Source organism: Schistocerca nitens, chromosome 8, assembly GCF_023898315.1.
Source record: "Schistocerca nitens isolate TAMUIC-IGC-003100 chromosome 8, iqSchNite1.1, whole genome shotgun sequence".
NCBI lineage: Eukaryota > Metazoa > Arthropoda > Insecta > Orthoptera > Acrididae > Schistocerca > Schistocerca nitens.
Window position 1 is genome coordinate 271,106,264 of NC_064621.1, and position 19,357 is coordinate 271,125,620.

The following is a 19,357-nucleotide window of genomic DNA, read 5'->3' on the forward strand; positions in this document are numbered from 1 at the left end:
TTTTGAGGCATCAACGGATCACAAATTTAGCATTGGAGGGCAGCGTGGAGGGTAAAAATCGTAGAGGGAGACCAAGAGATCAATACATTAAGCAGATTCAGAAGGATGTAGGTTGCAGTAGGTACTGGGTGATGAAGAAGCTTGCACAGGATAGAGTAGCATGGAGAGCTGCATCAAACCAGTCTCAGGACTGAAGACCACAACAACAACAACAACCCAGTTAGAAGACTCTGCCGATTTTTACAGACCATCTGTACTGTTAATTTCAACTTTTGCATAATTCCAGTTAAATATGAATTAGAACCATATTTGCAGTGTCCCACTCATACCGCAATACTTAAGTTTATCTAGAAGAATGTCACGAGTCACACAGTCAAAATCCCTTGAGAGATCACAAAATATCCCAGTGTGTGATTTTTGGTTATTCAGAGCATTTAATATTTGATCAGTAAAAGCATATACAGCAATTTCTGCTGAGAAACCTTTCTGAAAACCAAACTGACATTTTTAGTACTTCACTATCACAAATAAATGGAGCTACTCTCGAATACATTACTTTCTCAAGAATTTTGGGTAAAACCTGGAGACGTGAAAGTGGGTGGTACTTGTTAACATCAGACCTAGCCCCTTTATTGTGCAATGATTTAACAACAACATATTTTAGTCTATCTGGAAAAAGTTCCTGCCTAAGTGAGTTGCGACATATGTGGCTGAGACTCCGACTTATCTGTTGGGAATAAGCTTGAAGCACTCTGTTGGAAATGCTATTAGTTCCATGTGATCTTTTACTTTTGAGAGAATTTATCATTTTCTTAATATCAGTAAGAGAAGAAGGCTGAATTTCAGTTTATCAGATTGCGTAGGTATTGCCTCTTCCATATAATGCCCTGTATTTTCTAATGAATAGCTGGGTACTATTTTGTCTACAACACTTCAAAAATGATTATTAAAATTATTTTCTACTTCTGACTTTTTGCTAACTAACTTTTCATTGCCCTGTTTCACTTTCGAAAACATTCCATATTGTTTTATTATTGGAGGTGCCAATTTCAGCCAATGCACATACTCCTGGATGTTTTATAACTGTTCTTAATAGAGTGGAGTAGATTTCACAGTGTTTGACTGCTTCTGGATTATTATTCCCCCCAGCTGTAAGAGACAGTTTCCTTTTCTGTTTACAACGTATTTTATCTCTTCAGAAAGCAATGATTGTTTTGAATGTTTATCAGTATGCTGCTTTCCTGTACTACATGAGTAAGAAAATCAATAACTGATCTCAAGTCGAAAGAACCACATAATACTTCAAGGTCCGATAGAAAACAGTCTCTTTCAGAAACATCTACAGTGAAATCCCCACAGACAATAATTTTTTTCCGTATGTCTCCTAAACAGCACAACAAAGTATATAAGTTTTTCAGAAGTATGTGTGTCCCAATGGGGACTTATGCACAGCTACAATTATAAAGACACTATTATTTAGTTTCAGTTCACATGCACATGCTTCTATATGTTGATTACACGAATTTTTTTAGTTTCTAAATTTTTCACACTATGATAAATTTTAACACATAAGGCAACTCCTCCTCATCTACATCTACATCTACATACATACTCCGCAAACCACCATACTAGCATCTTCTCTCCCTGTCCAACTCCCAAACAGAACGAGGGAAAAATGACTGCCTATATGCCTCTGTACGAGCCCTAATCTCTCTTATCTTATCTTTGTTGTCTTTCCGCGAAATATAAGTTGGCGGCAGTAAAATTCTACTGCAGTCAGCCTCAACTGCTGGTTCTTTAAATTTCCTCTCTAGCGATTCACGAAAAGAACGCCTCCTTTCCTCCAGAGACTCCAACCCGAGTTCCTGAAACATTTCCGTAACACTCGCTTGATGATCAAGCCTACCAGTAACAAATCTAGCAGCCCGCTCTGAATTGCTTCTATGTCCGCCCTCAATCCGACCTGATAGGGATCCCAAACGCTCGTGCAGTACTCAAGAATAGGTCGTATTAGTGTTTTATAAGAGGTCTCCTTTACAGATGAACCACATCTTCTCAAAATTCTACCAATGAACCGAGCACGACTATCCGCCTTCCCCACAACTGCCATTACATGCATGTCCCACTTCATATCGCTCTGCAAAGTTACGCCCAAATATTTAATCGACGTGATTGAGTCAAGCGCTACACTACTAATGGAGTATTCACTCCATAACGTCTGCAATTACAAGTGCTAAAATCTTATATCCACTTATATTTATCTTCTCCATGTCTGTGATTATATGATGTTCAGACAGACATAGTTCATCTACTGCACCCTCAGTTTCTAAATCTTCTGAACAAACAAGAAGCTCATCTACTTTGTTTTCTTAGTCTCCTAATATTCTGATGCAATATACTAACACTATTTATCACTGTGGTTTTATGAGAATCATGCGACATACAAACATATTTTTACTGTATTTTTATGTGAATCTTGTGATATTTTGGCAACTGTCTGAGCCTCTCATTAAGAGCCTCTCATTAAGCCTAATTTCACTCAAAATTGAATCATTGGATACTAATCTTAGCCTAAATGAGGAGGTACTCCCATGAGTTTCAGTGCCCCCCCCCCCCTTAAATGTTTTACTATCATCCCAGCCAATTTACCCTTCCCTTTTCTACTGAGATTCGGGCCATACGTTGTGATTTCTTTCCTACGAATAGCATCAACAATAGTCATATCCATGCCTGACAAAGTAGCTGCCCAAAGCAGCTGATGTAGCTCCATATTGAACCTCATGACAGAGTTGTTCATTTGGGGCTTATCATACCGCATGAAAGCAGGAACCAAGCCTGCCGTTGTATGGCTCGTTGCAGGCGCTATTTTTATCAGGACAAACTTAGTATTGTAACCCTGATCCGTATCAGTACTGTTTCCTGCTCCACCCGCTATCACAACATGATCCTGTTTTGTAAAACCCTTGCGTAATGATCCTCCATCCTCCATCCAATGCCTAAAACAGGCGGTGGGCTTGAAGAAACTTGTTACATAATTTTTCTGCAAAATGTTGCCTGCAGTGTTCATCAGTTTTAGAGATTTTTATCCATATCTGTTTGCCTTAATGAGGGTAGGGGCACTGTTGACATCACTATTGAGAACCCATAAGTTCCGAAAAGACACATACACTCACTCAGAGACTCACTAGAGACACTGATAGGAGTTTAGTGGTTGTGCTGCCTATTTGCAGTGTCATAATTTCGCCTATTGATAAATACGGTTCTGTTAAATAATTATTTTGTTGGTTAAAATTTTCTGCATTTCTTATTTACGTATACAGTGCGAGAGGGACTGCCCCATTTGCACATCTGAACGTTATAAGCGGAAGGCTAACACATATTCAGAGTATGCAGTGCCATTTATAAAATAATTCATTTCTGTACTACTTGCAATATCTTGATATGCAGAGGCTCAGTTACTTCGGTTGCGGGTATTGTATGAACATATGTGCTCTGTGACTGTTTTAGTCGTATATATTGTTTCTGAGACAGACTGTGGTACTTAATTTATCCTCATGCACGTCAAATATTTCATTCTACATGTCTTCAAAACACCAGGGCTTATTTCACGCTGTCTATGAGTGTCGTATATCCTTCTCAAACTCAGCACAACTTTCAGAATGAAGATGGGATTGGGAAATGTAGCTCTACGGTGATCTTAGAGCACAAGATGAAGTAATTGTTTAAATAATAAATACATATGGCAAACCCCATACAAACAGTCCATATATTTCGCGATTGCGAATTTTTAATGGTTTTGAAAAGTACTTGTATGGTCTATAACGAAAATCGCGGGGGAAAAGAAGTTGAACAATATATGGACCATTTATAGATTACATATGCCCCAAATCAAATCTTAGAATTATTTTTATAGGTACTGAAAATTCACAAACTTTTATTCGGGACCTTATGTATGTATAGGGTTAAGAACCTGTATGGTACTTGAAGAAATTACTTTACACTTTTCAGTCGAATTTAAAAATGTGTAACATCAACAATCTATTTTTATATAAATTACTACTTTCTGGTTTTTATCTTGTGTGTGTGACATTTTTCAATCGATTTCCAAAATTTGGTGAGATTACAGTAGAGCCAACTGGATATTTTAGGTTTATCTCACTTTTCCTAACCTCAGTCAACCACTGTTTTGCTTTTCCTACGGACATCTCGCGAAGACCTGTCTCGGTAAAAAATTAGAGAGATTCTGGCCACACGAATCTTATGAGCAATTAGTCTTCCTGTAAACCATTTGCACCTCGAAAATAAAACGGGGAAAACGAGAAATGTACTCGAAGTACACCGCAACACTCATCAGACCAGAAAGTAAGGTAGTAGGGAACTGCCATTCTGTTCTCAGCTATGTTATAGGTTTCAAATCTCGAACTCATAAGAAAAAGTTATGTGATAAATGCCCTTTGCCAAGCCCAAAACAAAGAACATTGTTATCCAGTTTCCAGCTAAGATCAAAATTTCATTTCTCCTGTTCATAGGGAAGTTAGTCTAAAATCATTTAAAAATTTCATACCGAAGAGCAGACATACAAGAAAGCTAACTATTAAAAAGTCTTAAAAATGAAGATATACGTAAGAGAATGAATCTGAGAACCACTGTTACGGATATATCAGAAGCACAGCGATTGGGATGGTATAGGCGTGTATGCCGTTTTGGTGAAGGCAAATTGCCTATGAAGATGGTGGAACTAAGAGAAGATGCAGAGAAAACCCAAAAAAGTTATGTGGAGAGGGAGTCAGCAGAGCTATGTCAGCATGGAATTTGCACGTGCCCCAAATCAAATCCGTTATGCACAACGCCTCTCTTGTAGCCTCTGCCACTGGAGTTGCTTTAGCATCTCTGCAATTGTCTCGCGCGGACTGCATGTCCCTATGAGCAAACGCAAGCAAAAAAGGGTCCTAACCGGTGTGGGTCCCAGAGTGGTTAGGAATCAGCCGAACAACTGTTTTGTAAGCCACTTCACTCTAGCATCTGCTTTTCCTACCATTTGTTTTATGTGATTTTATGTGTGTCGCTCCAGATGGTTATTCCAAGATATTTTACGGTAAATTCTGAGTGTTTCCAGCTATTTGTCAGCATCGGTCTTGTTGTCCACTAGTAGACTTTTCCTTCTACGGATGCGCATTGTGTTTCCTTTATTTACGTTCAAAGTCAGCTACCGGTGCCAGCAGCATTCAACAATCCGCTGCAGGCCCTTTCGCAAATCGCTGCAATCTTCAGGATTTGCTATCTTCTTGTAGGAAACATCATCTTCCGCGGATAGCCTTATGGAGCTACCGAGATTTTCTGCAAGATCAATTACATTCAGGGTGAAACTAAGTTCCCTGTAGAGGCTTAGAAGAGAGGTTCACTACATCTAAAAAAATAATAAAAAGGTATCCAGTAGATATGGGCACTGAAATACATACCTTACGAACTATGAGCACTTTTTCTTCTTCGATACTGTGAAAAATATTTGTTCTACTGCAAACTCTTTGTTTCCCACATTTTAGGAACCCGTAGTATGTGGCAAAACAAGAAAAAATGTCCAGTGAACATGGGCTTTTAAATTGCACACCGTAAGACCGATGAGCATTAGTTCAGTAGAACAGATGTGTAAGACAGTAGGGGAGATGAACAAGTGTTCACAGTTCGTAAGGTATGCATTTTACAGACCATGTTTGCTGGATAATTTTTTATTTTGCAGTCCATACAATCTTCTCCCAAAATATGGAAAGGCAAGAGCTTGTAGTAGAAGAAATGTGTTTCACAGTATCGAAGATGAGCAAGTGCTCATAGGTCACAAAGTTGGCATTTTAGTTTCGAAGTTTACTGGTAGTTTATCTTCCTCCTTTTGGTGTAAGGAACCAGTCTGCAATATCTGTAAAGGCAATTTAGTTACACCCTGAATACTGTAAACAGTAACGCCCCTATCACACTTGCTTTGGGTACTACTGAAATTATATTTACATGTTTCTAGGTTCTCTCTGCAACATCCGTTAAATATTTATGTTTCAGAAAGCCTTTATATAGGATGTAACCAGTATCAAAATACAGAGGCAAATACATAAAACGGCATACCAAATATTTATTGCTCGTTAGAAAGGGAATTAAACAAGAAAACGGAACAACAGCTGTTGTGACAGAATTAGTTTTCAATCAACATTTAAATAAGAGCTGTGTTTAGTAAGGAATGCAACACTTTATTTATGAAATCAGGTTTCCTTTATTCAGAATTACCGAATCTTTCTACAAGAAATACCTATTTTTCAACATAATCTCCGATAAGTTCCACGGATAAACGTCACCTTTTGGGGAGAACCTGTAGACTTGCATGGTAACATCCATTAGTCCTCGTCGGTGCCAAAGTCTTGTTGCATCAGTAACCTCCCCGTCATCGAGGTATTGCCCGTCAAGTGCATCCATCATTTAGCCAATCGGATGGAAGTTGGAAGATGTGACATGCAGCTTGTAGGACAGATGAGAAAGAACAGTCGAACGAAGCTTAGTGAGCTCTTCTCGGGTGTGTAGACTTGTGTGAGGCCTTGCGTTGTTATTGAGAAGGAAAAATAGGTTTGCATTTTTGAGGTTGCTAAGGGTAGCGCAATACACTTCAGAGTTGGATGTTGCGCCATGAGGGAGAACGTCAAACTGAACCACCCCATCAGAGTCCCAAACTCGCCATAGTCGCCATGGTTTTACCAACTGAGAATGCGGCTTTGGACGTTTTCTTCGGAAGATACGTGGTATGGCGCCACTCCATTGACTGCCGTTTTGTTTCTTGTTCGAAGTGATGAAATCTTGTTCCATCGCCTGCAACGATATTAAACAAAAAATTGTCACTCTAAGTCTCGTACCGCGGAAGATATTCCGCGCAGAGGGTCCTTCTTTGCTCTTTATGGGCTCCTCTAAGGCGGCGATGACCAGAGGAGGCACACGCCTCTGAGTACCTAAACTGAGTGCGTCAGCACGACCAACAGAGACGTCCAATTGAGCAGCAAGTTGTTAGGTTGTAAACCTTCGATCACCTCCAATAAGAGTGTCCGCACGTTCCAACGTTGCAGGAGTCACACCTGTGTGTAGCCGGTCGGCACTCGGGAGATGAGATTGATTTATTCAACCATGTTGCGATGATGACAGGTGTCCGCCCAACAGCTCAACGTGCTTTTGTTCACTGCCAGGTCTACGTAGATGTGGTGAAAGCTCCTATGAACATCTGTGACGCTCTGCTTTGTCGCCAAAACTATTTTGAAGGCTACGTTTATCGCGGGCAACTATCTGAACTTCATAAAACTATACGGAGTGACGCGAAAATATTCCACGATGTTCCACAACAAATTCCGCATTTTTTCAACCGAAACTGGCGATAAAAACAAATGTGATGCAGTACTTACTGACCGCCCCTGGCAGAAAGTGTTTTTAGATGCTAGTTTATTTGTACCCACAGCCTGAATTGGATTTACGTATGCGCCATGTCCACAGGCAATTAAGGGAGTTCTTTTGAGTTTATGTGTATAAATTAATATGGAAAGTGAGAGCGTCCGGCGTCACAGTGGGTTGATTTATGTCATCAAGTCGGCTGGTGGCGGACACAATGTCGGCAGGTGGACGCCACGTCGAGGCGCGCGCCGCCTGTTGTGGGTGGCGATCTAATCCCGACCCGCGGCCGTGTTAATTGGCTATTGGGCACGGCCGCGGCCGCGGCCGCGCTGCGGGGAGCCCCGGGTCATCACACGCTCTGTCGCCCCCGCGGCTGTCCGTCCGGTCCCGCAGCGTCACGTCACAAGCCACTCAGCCACCTGCGCTTCGTTGCCCGTCCTGTTTCGTTATCGGGGGTTCTTTCATCTGGTGAGCTACTTGCTCGCCGCTCCTGATTCCACTAGTTGCCATTTGATAATGCTTCCATAGCATCACCTGTGTAACAGCGTGATACTTAGCCAGTCAGAGACGAAACAGACGTTCTAACGAGACAAAGAACATTACACTCACCGAGTGCATGCTAGTATAAATGTTATCTTCAACGAAAAAAGTTATAGCAGTATCATACAACATATATTATGACAGAGCTTATATTTTTTATGAGACATGAGGTGTGTGAGAAACGTAGTGGGACAGATCTATTTTACGTAACCTTTTTTTTAAAGAAACAACAATACAGTCCCTTTGAAATTAGTTCCTTTTGGCAGCTATAGACCGATGAAGTTGCTCTCAGTCTTGGTAGCAGCGCTGAAAGACTTCAACTTGTGGTGTCTTTAACATGTCTGTCACGTTGAACGTTCTTCGAGATCCTTTAGTAAAGTCGTTTTGAGACTTTTCCAGTTTCGGAGAAAAAAGTCACAAGAACTCAGATCAGGTAAACAAGGGCTTGTGAAACAATAGGAATGCCTTCTGAGATCAAAAATTCTGTGATGGATTCGGAGTAGGTATTAAAATCCATGGAGTAGAAATAAAAACTTTGAGGTTCGCCGATGACATTGTAATTCTGTCAGAGACAGCATAGGACTTGTAAGAGCAGTTGAACGGAATGGACAGTGTCTTGAAGGGAGGATATAAGATGAACATCAACAAAAGCAAAACAAAGATAATGGAAAGTAGTGGAATTAAATCGGGTGATGCTGAGGGAATTAGGAAATGAGACGCTTGTGGTAGTAAAGGAGTTTTGCTAGTTGGAGAGCAAAATAACTGATGATGGTCGAAGTAGAGAGGATATAAAATGTAGACTGGCAGTGGCAAGGAAAGTGTTTCTGAAGAAGAGAAATTTGTTAACATCGAGTACAGATTTAAGTATCAGGAAGTCGTTTTTGAAAGTATTTGCAATGAGGAAGTGAAACATGGACGATAAACAGTTTGGACAAGAAGAGAATAGAAGCTTTCGAAATGTTGTGCTACAGAAGAATGCTGAAGTTTAGATGGGTAGATCACACAACTAATGACGAGGTATTGAATAGAATTTGGAGAGAAGAGAAATTTGTGGCTCAACTTGACTATAAGAAGGGATCGGTTGGTAGGGCATATTCTGAGGCATCAATGGATCACGAATTTAGTATTGGAGGGCAGCGTGGAGGGTAAAAATCGCAGAGGAAGACCAGAAGATGAATACACTATACAGATTCATAAGGATGTGGGTTGCACTAGGTACTGGGAGATGAAGAAGGTTGCACAGGATAGAGTAGCATGGAGAGCTGCATCGAACAAGTTTTAGGACTGAAGACCACAACAACAACAACATGTGGCCATGTGGCATGGGTCGTTGTCACGATACAGCATCCCCCTGTCGGCAAAGTCCGGTCTCACTCGATTCACGCTTTCCCTGAGCCTTTCAAGGACATCTTTGTAGAACAATTGGTTGATATTTTGTCGTGGAGGAACAAAATCTTTAAGCATGATACCGCTACTGTCAAAAAAGCAAGTCCAGGTCGTTTTGATTTTTGATTTGCTCATTAGAGCTTTTTTCCGTCGAAGAGATGCCTCAGTGCGTCACTATTAATTTTGCCAGTTTGTATCAGCTACGCGTTCAAAAATCCAGGATCCACTACCGGTGATCAAACGACTGACCCATTTGTGATCATTGGCTACGATCTCAAGAAGATCAACGCCGACGTTTTTTCTTGATGGTTCTTCTACTCAGTAGCGACGTTTTGGCACAAACGTTTGTATGTGCAAAACTTAGATCAAAATTTTATGTAGAGTGTAAGATTTTAAGTTTATCAGAAAACACGTTACCCTTACCCTTAAACGTCGTTCTAATCTCACTCTTGACGTTTTCGTTGGTTTCTAAACTTCCAGATGTCCGTGAACATGGTTCATCCTCAACGTGTTCTCGGTATTCCAAAGAAGATATGTGCCAGAGACAAACTTTTGCTCCTTTGAGCTTTTGGTAAGGAATGTTTCCGCATGGGCGATCTCCAGCTTTTAAAAAGGGAACACTTGCGGAATCGTCATATTTAACACAAAATGTTATGGCGTAACGTTGCTCTAAATTCCGCTGATTCATTTTCATAACACACAACAACAACACAGCTTCACTGATGGCGCTCTCAAAAATCACGTGATTGGTGTACGGAGCTAAGACTCAGATTGAGAATCTCAAAGGGATCAACCCACTGGTCTATCCAAGTAGAACAATATAGCGTTTCCAGATCGCTTGCGGTGTTTCCAGACTCATTACTTTTCTCACACGCCTCGTATGGGTTGCATTCTAAAAGTAATAAAAAAAACTGTTCCCATAGACGTATCTAATCAAGGCAATGAAAGAAAACGTGCTATACATGCTATTTTTATAGCTTAGCTCCTGTTCTGTTTATTCACTATAGAAATGAAAACAGTTATCGTACGTTTACGCTAGTGTTACAATAGCTACTGTATACTCAGTTGCCACCAACCTGTTGAATCAATCAACAAAGTCCTCTTTCCGTTCTTTACGATTTCTGTAGTATCTTCCGAACAAAAAAGTCGCTCAATTTGGCATAAATATGGTAACCCCTTCGAAGAAGAAAGTACGCTTAGGGTTTAACTGAACAGATTAGAGACAGTTATTTGTGGGGAGCGGAGCAAACTGGTGGTATACGGAATGACAAAAGAAACTTTAATACTTTATTGACACTCAGTAGTCCCACACACAAACACAACCTTAGTTGAACAGCCACACTTTGCTATAACAAGATAAATGATAATAATACTTTGTATTAATATTTAGAGGACATCATATAAAAAAAGCTTCGGCAAAAGCTATTTAAATTACGTTATGCTGCCGGACGCTCTCACTTTCCATATTAAGTACGACGCCACACCACGTCTCTTCCGAAGAAATGCTCAATGCCGCATAATCAAATGGTAACGTAATGGCGACTACGGCGATTTCGGGACTCTGAAAGGGTTGTTCAGTTTGACGTACTCCCTCATGGCACAACAACCAACTCTGAGGTGTATTGTGCTACCCCTAGAAAACTCAAAAATGCAAACCTATTATCTCCTTCTCCGCGAAAACATAAGACATTACACAAGTCTACACACCCAGTAAGAGCACACTAAGCTTCATTGGACTGTTCTTCCTCATCCGCCCTACAACCTGGGTGCCACATCTTCCGACTTCCACCCTTTTGACTCAGTGAAGGATGCACTCAACTGGAAGCAATATGTGGATGTGGGGAAGTTACTGATGCTGGAAGACGTTGGCTCCCACGTCGACTAATAGAATGGAACCATGCGAGCGTACAGGCGCTTTCCGTAAGATGGCATAAGGTCGTCGAACTTCTCGGAGATTATATTGAAAAATAGGTGATTATCGCAGAACGATTCGGGAATCTTGAGTAAAACAAACCTGGTTTCAGAAAAAAAAATTGTTGCATTCTTTACTAAACGCACGTCTTATTTAAATGTTAGTGGACACTAATACTGTAACGACAGTTTTTGCCGCACTTTCTTTTTTTTTTTTTTTTGCTTTCTGTGACCACCTTAATTTATATTACCATCAAGCACTTAACACCATTTTAACAGGTACAAATATGAAGCCACCCTCTATTAAACTTTACTCATAATGTCCGTTGCCATCATGCGTGATGAAAATTTTCCAAGCTTTTAAAATTACAAGAAAATGTATCTTTCACAATTACTGAAAAGAATATAAACTTACAGATCAGTTATAGCTTGGACGAACAAATAATTACTTATAGTTACCACTCCTTTGACCGGTGAGTTCCCACAATTACTCATGCTCTCTCCTTCTGGCCTCAGCATCAACAAGGTACCTCGAGCAGTACAACGCATGATATATATCAGCTCCTTGTACGATTAAGTGTTATTACATTCAAGGTTGTGTAAATGAACGCACTAGTTTCCAAGACTCGTTATGTCCATCGTTTTAGCGATAGTTGCGAGACTCGGCTGCTCGATAGTGCATGTCAAATTAAACTCCTTTGAGCCGCCAATTTTCAACCCTATTTTATTGGGCAACCAGTTTCAGCGTTTTACTACGCCATCTTCAGGTCCCTGAAAGACGTGTAGGAATAATCTACCTCGCTTGTGATCAAAACAGGGGCCAACAACACTAGTAATAGTAGGGGAGCGAGGGGCTTGTTGTAACAGGGTAAGTAGTAACAGGCTCTTTTCACTAGTATCTTAAACTTTATTAGCGTATTTAAACCGCGCCGCATCATGTTGCTACAGCCAGTGTCTCGCCGGCCGGCGCAGTGAGCGAAAGTGTGCACACGTTTCACTTTTGCCAGAAAATATAAGATTGTACTGTCGTAACATTTTGCGTTATTATTATCGACCAATTGCAAACCTTCTACATCTTATTTACATTCAAATTTATGTATCTCTGATAATGTGCAACAGTTTTTCAGATTGCTACATTGTTTAAATAGTTATCTTAATAAATGTTAATAATCATACCATGGTGTTAGTTGTAATAAAATCCCGGGGCTTGTTGTAACTGGTTACAGCATGCCCCACGTCATGATGTAGATACCTTCTTATTTGTTTTCCTTTCTTCTAGAATGAGGATGTATAAAAGAAAGTCAGAGCGGGCCACACAAAGCCAAGAAGTGTTTCGGATTATGTCACGTCTCTCTTTATAGAGACATAAATAAAAAGAAGAATAATGAATGTTTAAGAGTTGGTTATGTTAAGCCTAGACAAGTATTTACTACAGAAGAAGAGGGTAAGATGGATTCCTACCTACTCAAGTGCGCCAAAATATATTTTGGACTACTTCCTATAGAAGTAAGGAAACTATCTTACCAATGTCGTGTGCAGATTAATGCTAAAAACATTCCTCCTTCTTGGCATCAAAATAACATGGCTGGTACTAACTGGTTCCAAAATAGTATGCGCGGAAATCCACAATTATCTTTAAGGACACCAGAAGCGACCTCTTAAAGTCGAGCGACGTCGTTCAGTAAGACTAACGCTAATTCATTCTTTGCAATATATCAACGACTTCTCCAAAAATATCAGTTTGAAACAGAGGTCGCAACGGTTTAAAAAACTAAGAAAAGCTGCTCGGGACCAAAAGCAAATTGGAGCTGTCACATCGGCTGAGAGGGAACTCTTGTAACACTTGCTTGTGCCTCTAACGCTGCGGGTAATTTCATCCCACCGATGTTCGTTTTTCCCAGGCTCAAGTATTCTGAAATGTTTATTCGTGGTGGACCTCCAGATTGCATTGGAACTGGTAATTCCTCTGGATGGATGGCCGAAAAAGAATTTATAATTTTTATGGATCATTTTATCAAACACGTCAAACCCACCAAGGAAGAGCCAGTTCTGTTGCTACTTGATAACCATAGCTCACACGTGAATATTGGAGTTGTTGAAAAAGCCAAAGAAAATAATATCATCATGTTATTGTTTCCCCCGCACTGTTCCCACAATGTGCAACCTTTAGACGTAGAACTGTACCACCCTTTTAAAGATTACATAAATTGGGCACAGACAGCATGGATGCACACCAATCCGGGGGAAACGATGACTATATAAGACATCCCAGGTATTGTGAAAGAGTCGTTACCGCTTGCCTTAAATCCTGCTAATATTATGAGTGGATTTAAAGCTTCTGGTGTGTGGAATTTGAATACTGATATTTTCCAAGACTCCAACTTTGCGCCATCGTATGTTACCGATCGTCCAGACCGTACACAAGAGCCAGATCTCGTAAATGCCAGACAAAATTTATCATTGAATCTTGACAATCCAGAACTATTAGATTCTGCCTCTGAATATATCAGCACCACAGAAATTATAAGCCAAATCGAAACTGCGAACGAACCAACTCTAGTCTACAAAAACCTTTTTCGCCATCGAAGATTAGACCTCTACCAAAGGTGCCACCAAGAAAAACTAATACAAATAGCTGACGCAAAAGAAAATCTACAGTACTGACGGACACTCCCTGCAATAGAGCAGGAATATGAGGATAAGATGAGGAAAAAACCGAAAAAAGATGACAAATTAAAGGAAAAGGCAAAGGAAATGGGACGGGGAAAAGCAAAGTAAATCAACAAAACATAAAACCGGAGTGGACAGAGCTAAAAACAAAATTTATGTTCGGATTCGGAATCTGAATCAGAAGAGTGGTATTGTCTGGTATGTGGTGACGCTTACACAGATTCAAATAAAGATGATTGGGTCGAGTGTAGCATTTGTAAGATGTGGGCACATGTAGGATATGTTACAGGAGACACTGTATCTTTTATTAGTATTAATTGTAGCTCAGATGAAGATTGAATTTAATTATAATGAAAAGCCACCAAATGTTGATTCGTATATAAGTGCAATACTTTGTTAGATATATATTAAAAAGAGATAATTACGAATCATATCTTAGATATAAATAATTTAATTACTTACTGTGATTGAAAAGTGCCATGATGATTATAAGTAGTCTTTAACTAAATAAAACTATTAATTACTTAATTTTTAGGTGTTGATTACTTGAAAAGTGTGTTGAAGTTAATTTTTGATAAGAGTTACATAATACCTACTTCAGAAAGATGTCAATTTATTTAACAATAAACAAAGAATAAATGATGAGAGGTGGTATTGTTGTTTTTTGTCATTACTACCTGCCCCGGTAGACGTTACAACTTGCCCCAAGCACAAGGTATGTTGTAACACCGCATGTCTTCTAGCAAATAATTGATTGCAAAATTATGACCAATTGTTATGGTATTAATTTTACTTGATTTGGTAGAGGACGACTTACAGCATCCATCCATCTTTATTTACTAACAATTTCATCAATGAATCTCAAGATATATTAGTTTTCATGAAAATTGTTACAACAAGCCCCTCGCTCCCCTAGATATTTGTTACAGTGACCACCTCAACCATTCACATTCCCAAGAGTCCCTAGCTCTAAGGCTTTCTCAGTATCCCATCACAATTCCAACAGAAACACGTTCGTAACACAGTACCAGAGCACTTTCTGTAGCGAGACTTCAAACCCAGAACGCCTGGTTTGAATGGTCAGAATGCATATATCTCCAACGTAATCGACAAACATTTCCCGTCTTCTTCATTCCGCACTGCGACCCTAGATCTGGACCACCACTGGCACCCCACAGAGTCAAAAACTGTCTCGTCTCGTCCGCTTCGCCTGCAGGACCAATCTACACTCCTCCGTCACTGTGCGTGCAGCGTGTCTCACCGTCGTTGACCAGAGGCCACTGTCCAGTAAGCAGTGGCTCACCTCTCTTCTCGTTCGAATCTTGATCTACGGATTATATTAAGCACCCCACAGTGAATGTCTCTGGGAGAATGTCGCTGGAGACGCCAAAAACTGGCCACATTACATGGTCCGTTATCGTGCCGTCCCCTCATCGTCATTAGATATGGCGCACAAACTCGGATTGTTTCAATCAATGGAAAGAAAATCTGCTGTGCCCTCTCAAAGGAACGATCACGGCATCTGTGGGGAACGATTTGTAAAATCACGGAAAAGCTAAATCTGGATGATTGCACTTGGATTTGAATAGTCGTCCCCCGAATGCTAGTGCACTGTGTTAACTGCTACCCCACCTCGCCTAGTGGTAATCACTCGGGGCAAGAGTCCAGGTTACAATTTGGATGTTCAGAAGTTCCCGCCCAGATTGCCGAAACAAAGCTTCGTCAAAGCAGCAGAATATTAGTGAGCTTATGTTGAAGAAACAATAAGCCGGCCGTTGTGCCCGAGCGGTTCTAGGCGCTTCAGTCCGGAACCGCGCCGCTGCTACCGTCGCAGGTTCGAATCCTGCCTCGGGCATGGATGTGTGTGACGTCCTTAGGTTAGTTAGGTTTAAGTGGTTGTAAGTTCTAGGGAACTGATGACCTCAGATGTTAAATCCCATAGTCTAAGAGCCATTTGAATCAATAAGCCGCTAAACAGCAGTTCATGCCATTTCTTTTAAGCGGCGCTGCGCAGCGTAGTCAATGAACAGTTTGACAGAAGGCCGCTGCATTTATTGATACACTACGTGATCAAACGTATCCGGACCCCACCAAAAGCTTACATTTTTCAGTGCACTGTGCTGCCGCCTACTGCCAGGAACTCCATATCAGCGGCCTCAGTAGTGGTTAGACGTTGTGAGAGAGCAAAATGGGGCCGTTCGCGGAACTCACCGACTTCGCACGTGGTCAGGTGATGGAATGTCACTTGTGTCATACGTCTGTACGCGAGATTTCCACACTCCTAAACATGAACGCACACGTAGAGCACAAAAGCGTACAGGTCGACCTCATCTGTTGACTGACAGATAGCCCTGACTGTTGAAGAGGGACGTAATGTGTGACAGGTAGATGTCTATCCAGATCACCAAACAGGAATTCCAAATTGCATCTGAGTACACTGCAAGTAGTATGACAGTTAGGCGGGAGGTGAGAAAACTTGGATATCATAGTCGAGTGGCTGCTCATAAGCCACACATCACGCCGGTAAATGCCAAACGATGCCTCGGTTGGTGTAAGGAGCGTAATCGTTGGACGACTGAACACTGGGAAAACGTTGTGTGGAGTGACTAATCACAGTACACAACGTGGCGATCCGATGAAAGAGTGTGGGTATGGCGAATAACCAGTGAACGTCGTCTCCCAGTGTGTGTAGTACCAAAAATAATATTAGCAGGCGATGGTGTTATGGTGCGGTCGTGTTTTTCATGGAGGAGACTTGTACCCCTTGTTGTTTTGCTTAGCACAATCACAGCACAGGCCTAGATTGATGTTTTAAGCATCTTCTTGCTTCCCACTGTTGAAGAGTAATTCGAGGATGGCGATTGCATCTTTCAATACGATCGAGCACCTGTTCATAATGCATGGCCTGTGGCGGAGTACTTACACGACAACAACAAATCTGAATAGACTAGCCTGAATCCTATAGAATACCTTTGGGGTGTTTCGGAAGGCCGACTTCGTGCCATGCCTCACCGATCGATATCGATACCTCTCCTCAGTGCAGTACTCCGTGAAGAATGGGATGCCATCCGCCAGGAAACCTTTCAGCACCTGATTGAATGTATACCTGCGAGAGTGGAAGCTGTCATTAAGGGTAAAGGTGCCCCAACACCATACTGAATTCGAGCATTACCGATGGAAGGTGCCGCGAACTTGTAAGTCATTTTCATCCAGGTGTCCGGATACTTTTCATCACATAGTGTATCTCCTCTGGGCATAAAGGTGATCTGAAAACACTGCTGAGAGTCGCAAAGGATCTCATTCAAACTTGTTTCGGTGTTACAGCGCACCATTATCAGCCAGCTGTTTACCTCTGGGTAATGATTCCGATACTGGGAATCATGCGCAGTTTCTATAGAAGATGAAACACGTCGGTGTACACTAAATTGAAGCTTCGTATCACCTACGAAGCTACAGTAGTAGTGCATCCACTCAATTTATTCAGGAAATAGGATGCCCCGTCCGTCAATAGTGAAACGTATACCAAAACGAATTTTTTCCTGAACCATGATTTGAGTTTCTCAGAACTGAGCGTCAGTCTAACCGCTCTAAATTATGAATATTATTTCGTCCGCAATTAAACATGATGCACCATTTTCGAACTGAACCCTCGTTCATCATGTTTCCATCACTTCCGTTATCTTATTCATTCGATTTATTTATTTATTTATTTAAAGTTGGATGATGAGGGCCATCAGGTCTTCTCTTGCACCGGATCAGGATTTCATACATACAGCACTTTTTTTCAATGCTAGTTAGGCACATAACTTTTTTTTAACATGGCAAATATTATTAAAATGATCTGAGTGTCCATAGAAGTAATGTGAGTTAATATTTAAGACTTTGAGCTGATTAAGTTAATACTGGGAGTCCTTCTACTACTGCTGCTATTACCTATGATAATGAGGGTAATAATAATAATGGCAATATTGGTAGTGCTAGATATAAAAATAATTTGTTGGTATAAGAAATTTTTCTCCTGATATAGCAAGTTCTTTGCAAAACTAATTTAAAGTGACTGCACCAGCGAAGAATGATGGGAAATGAGGAATATCTAGTCTGCAAGAAGTATGTACAGGGGTAATGAGTTATCCTATAATGTGTGCCTATTCTGATGAAGTTTCCAGGTCGGTACTGAGATCCGGGATAGCTGTCTTCAGATTTATTGGTTTTGCTCTTATATATAACTGGAGGTCACCAGCCTACATTTGATAACTGCAGTAGGACAGAATAGTTGACACGTCTTGACATGCAAGAAAAAGATTATTGTGCCTAGTACCGAACCCTGGGGGACACGTGTCGGCATTGTGACTTTACGGTGTTGTATAAGACGCACTTCTTGAGACGCGTCAGGTGCGTACGAATTATTGCACTGCACTTAGCGAGAGACATTGGCTGCTAAGTTAGGCAAGTGATATGTCGAAGTCTACGGTGTCAAAGGTTTTACTGAAGTCTAAAAACCACATGATAGTCGCCTCTTGTTCATCCAGGGCAAATTTCATGTCATCTGTTAACTTTATGAGGGCAGATGTGCTGCGAAACTTACTTGAAACCTCTTAGTAGGGTGCTTGTAGTTGGGTACGTTTCAGGTGATCATGAACTATGACAGAGAAGAAGATCTTTTTAAGCAGTGACTTAATTAGACGCTGTTTGCACGCCACACATGAAACACTTGCATTTAAGAACCGGTCTGTCTATTATTTTTGACAGAGTGGTGAAATGTCCGCTTAGAAAAGTTTATGAATTACTGTGCTGGTAAACCCCTTACGATATTTATTTTTTAAACAGCTGAGCAGAACTGAACGGACTCAGACATTTCGCTCTTTACTTATCCTGATAAACACTAAACTGACACAGATGCTTGTAGTTGGGTACGTTTCAGGTGATCATGAACTATGACAGAGAAGAAGATCTTTTTAAGCAGTGGCTTAATTAGACGCTGTTTGCACGCCACACATGAAACACTTGCATTTAAGAACCGGTCTGTCTATTATTTTTGACAGAGTGGTGAAATGTCCGCTTAGAAAAGTTTATGAATTACTGTGCTGGTAAACCCCTTACGATATTTATTTTTTAAACAGCTGAGCAGAACTGAACGGACTCAGACATTTCGCTCTTTACTTATCCTGATAAACACTAAACTGACACAGAATATCCTTAGCGCAACGCAATCTGACTTTCAATAATCCCTACAAAAGAATGGCCCTGACTAACAATAACCTATACCTCTCACAAATTACTTACCTCACAAAAATCTTCGGTACTCGAACTACTGTAATACAGCGAGCGCCAATACTGCCAGCTAAATAAAAAGATTCTAACTACTGAAGGCACTAACTACTGATAGGCATAGTTAGCAAATGAAAGATTTTAGTAGAGAACAAATAATGTATTTACCTTA